This window comes from Physeter macrocephalus, chromosome 15, assembly GCF_002837175.3.
Source record: "Physeter macrocephalus isolate SW-GA chromosome 15, ASM283717v5, whole genome shotgun sequence".
Classification (NCBI taxonomy): domain Eukaryota; kingdom Metazoa; phylum Chordata; class Mammalia; order Artiodactyla; family Physeteridae; genus Physeter; species Physeter macrocephalus.
In genome coordinates this window covers 29172884-29177101 of record NC_041228.1, presented here as the reverse complement: position 1 = coordinate 29177101, position 4218 = coordinate 29172884, and the positions used below count along the sequence as shown (strand labels likewise).

Sequence of the window (4218 nt, the reverse complement as noted above, 5' to 3'; positions counted from 1 at the left end):
CGCGGCATGTGGGATCTTCCCGGACCGGGGCACGAACCCGTGTCCCCTGCATCGGCAGGCGGACTCTCAACCAGTGCGCCACCAGGGAAGCCCGAAGATGACTTTTTTTGTCTTTTGGAAAAACTTACTGAAGAGCTTATTTTAAATAACCTAAATGGGTAGAACAGAGAAATGTGTATTCTACGGAAATAAGAGGAATGAGGACCCAGGCCCATCTCAGGGGAGTACTCCTGAGAGTTGGCAAGGCCTCAGAGATTTGTCTGTATGAGTTACCAAGAAACCTAGGCCCAGGAACCCCCAGTGCCTAAGTTTCCCACCCTCCACATACGGTACAGATGGGGCACAGCTGCAGAAAAGGAAAGGACCGTTCCAGCTTGGATTACCGTGTCTCAGTAGTAGCAGTGTGGACTTGTGATGGGAGCGGAAGCAACAAGAATGAGACTGATCCTCCCTCCAGCCTACTGTGATATGGGTTCAGAAAGGGATTCAGCTTGGTTTTTAAGTAACCCTAGATAACATAACTATAAAGAAGGCACAAACAGTACCTTCAAGTAATGTCAAGATAAACATGGAAAATAAGACAAGGTCATTATATATGTACATATATCTTGGGGTATATATATATATATATATATATGTATTATATATCATAATATATAATATTACATAACAACATAATATAATATCTGTGCCATCAAAGATGTAAAAAAATTTACCTCTGATTGGAAGATTCAGAAACATCCTTCATAGACCTAAAGAGATTGGTAAAATTTGTATAAGCAAAACCTCTCAAGCTAGAAAGAACAAAAAAGGGAAAGCAACATTCAGTAGGAAGTTCATTTGGCTAAAACTAACAATGCCTAAAGTGTCAGGGGAGGAGATAATGTTAGAGATGAAACCAGATACGGTGACACTCTGTTCTGCTGACACAGAGAACAGAATATGCAAAGTGATCAGAAGATCTGTGTTAAACGTGGGAGAATAATTCCAGACAGTAGAGCCATCCTGCACTATGTCAAGAATTAGTGGGGACATAAACACAATCTAGTGATCTCTTATCTCATTTACAACAAATGGTAGAACCAATCAACATAAAATAAGATTGGCAACAGCTAAATTATGAGGTCTTCAATCTGACCTGGGAAAGTTAGACTTATTAAAAACAGGAATCAAAAGGAAGTTCAAATATTACAAATAGAATAAGCTATAATTGGTAGACTCTAAATGGACAAAAAACTAACCAAGCAATCAAATTTCACTGCAAAGTTTTCACAAGAAAAAAGCTCTCAGTAAAAATAGTAAAATAAGTTAATAAAATAAGAATGAAAATGGAAATATTAGAAATGTTTAACTGTACTCTATAGAAAATTGATCAAGGAATCAAATTGATTTGGTGCAATTCACTCTGGAAAAATAGTTTCTCAGCAAAAATATACATTGCCTGTGGAATGATTCTGATGAAATTCTCTACACCAACACCATTGTGTGAGAATGGAAGCGCCATAGGGGTAGGGACTTTGTTTTATTCACTGCTGAATCATCAGCATAACCCAATAAGGTCTCAGATTTCCATTTCCATTTTATTTCATTCAGCCTACTCAGCAATTATCTATTGAGTACTTACTGGCTTAGAAGTCTTTATTAGGTGTCCTGAATAGAGCTATGAACAGGAGAAACATTGTCCTTGACCTCAGAGTTCTTACAGGGTCTCAGGTTCTCACCAGGAAATCTTCCAAGCATGCTTTGCTGTCTAGCGAAGACCACCAGGAATCTGAGCCCACTTTACGTTCCTCTAGGCCTCAATGTATTAAAGCAGAAGCCATCTTCTTTAGCCTCAAGCATCACGACAAGCAATGTGGAGCAAGGTCTCATAGATTTTGTCTTTTCCAGATTCTTCTCTCTCTTTTTTTTAGTTGATGTATAGTTGATGTACAACACTATATAAGTTACAAGTGTTCAATATAGTGATTCACAATTTTTAAAGGTTATACTCCTCTTATAGTTGTTATAAAATATTGGTTATATTCCCTGTGTGGTCAATATATCCGTGTAGCTTATTTATACATAATAGTTTGTACCTCTTAATCCCCATATCGCCCTTCCCCTGCCCTCTCCCCACTGGTAACCACTAGGTTGTTCCCTACATCTGTGAGTCTGTTTCTTTTTTGTTATATTCATTAGTTTGCTGTATTTTGTAGATTCCACATATAAGTGATATCACACAGTAAACTGGCAGCATTTTAATCTCTTTTTTTCCTCTCTATGAAAGTATTTAGGTACAACTGTGTATCAAATTATTCTGATCCCCAACTTAGTAAAGGGTTGAAAAATGACACTCTACCACAAATAAATTACAATTCAGGAGTTAAGTCTAACTCCACTAAGAATGTACATAATTACCTCACACATTCAGAAATTATGATACCAACTGCTTATAACTTTGTATTTTGTCATTTAAAAGCAATTGGATTATTTTCAGATAATCAACAAGGACCTACTATATAGCACAGGGAACTCTAATAACCTATATGGGAAAAGAATCTGAAAAAGAATAGATACATGTATACGTATAACTAAATCACTTTGCTGTACACCTGAAACTAACACAACATTTTAAATCAACCATACTCCAATATAAAATAAAAATTTTTTAATAAATCATTTTTAAAAGTAAAAAAAAATTAATTAATGTGGTATATCCACACAACAGAATATTAATCAGCCATAAAAAGGAATGAAGAAATGAAACTGAGTTATTTGTAATGAGGTGGATAGACCTGGAGTCTGTCATACAGAGTGTGAAATTTACCTTTGCTTTGAAAAGGCTTTCTTCTTACAGAAATCTTACAGATTCATATATCACTCATGAATATAGATGCAAAAATTCTCAACAAAATACTAGCAAATACAGGGAGATCACCTCTGTGCTTTGTGGCCATGAGAGGGGTGGGATAGGGAGGGTGGGAGGGAGGGAGACGCAAGAGGGAAGAGATATGGGAACATATGTATATGTATAACTGATTCACTTTGTTGTAAAGGAGAAACTAACACACTATTGTAAAACAGTTATACTCCAATAAAGATGTTTAAAAAAAAAAAAAAGGAATGAAGTACTGATACTGGCTATGACATTCTTCAGATGAACCTTGAAAACCTTATGCGAAGTGAAAAAAGTCACATGAAAGACCACATATTAGATGATTCCACTTATATGAAATGTCCAGAAGAGGCAAATCCATACAGACAAATCCATAGAATAGCTGTTGCCTAGGGCTGGGGGCTGGAGGGAATGAAGAGTAACTGCTACTAGGTACATAGTTTCTATTTAGGGGGATGAAAATGCTACAAACTTAGATTATGGTGATAGTAGCGACTCTACAAGTAAATTAAATCCACTGAATTGTATACTTAAACAGTAAATTTTATGGACTGTAAATTATATATCAATAAAGTGGTTTTTAAAAATCACACACACAAAAAAGAGCAATTGGATTATTGTCATAATTAAAATCAAGGTAATCCTTGTTTCATCTTCCTGTATATTTATCAAAAGTGTCCTTTCCTCCATGTCTACCAAAATACAGTTTCTGAACTTGAGAAATGATTTTTTAAAAAAACAAAAAACTTTCCCTTCAAACTTTGGGGTAGTTACAAAAAGAAACCTATCCTGTGGCCATTGCTGACAAGTGCTTAACTACATGACTGTCTCACAAAAGAGAAAATGTCATTGGATGTGAGTTGCTCTTAGAACCCAAAGTAAAAACAGATTTAAGTTCTACTAAAAATACTCCCCAAGCATGTTTGCAAAGAGAAAAGTCCTCCTCTGTGTGAACATATTGAGCATATTTGGATTTCTCAAGCCAGGGCTGTAAAGGGTTTTGGTGGTGGAGAAAGCAAAGGAGGTTAGGACACCAGCTTTGTCTTCCTTCCTACTATGGACTACCATTCTCTTCCTCACTCTCTACCAGCCTGTTGCCCCCATTTCCACCAACGCCCACTCTTTGCCAAATCCCAGCTCATCTGTTTAACACACATTCGTGGAGCACCTACATCACTAAGGATGTTTGAATTGAAGGCAAAACACACTTATTCCTCTTCTGAGCCCCTTGTCAAGGGCATCTTGCGGTAATGTGTGGGAGAGAATGAGGAGATAGAGACGTGCTGCAGAGTTCTGGGGAGGACCTGTGAGACAGCCTCGAACCTCCGAGTCTGCCCATC

At 37.1% G+C, this 4218-nt stretch overlaps 1 long non-coding RNA gene across 1 annotated transcript in view; it reads right to left on the bottom strand.

Moving 5' to 3' along the window:
- Positions 1 to 1924, bottom strand: part of LOC129392838 (uncharacterized) — a 12033-nt gene extending 10109 nt beyond the window's left edge. Inside the window, exons 1-2 of the long non-coding RNA XR_008619484.1 lie at positions 1625 to 1924; positions 717 to 752 (exon numbers count right to left, since the gene is read on the bottom strand). This is a non-coding gene — a long non-coding RNA (uncharacterized lncRNA). The remainder of the gene's footprint in view (positions 1 to 716; positions 753 to 1624) is intronic.
- Positions 1925 to 4218: the final 2294 nt, after the last annotated feature.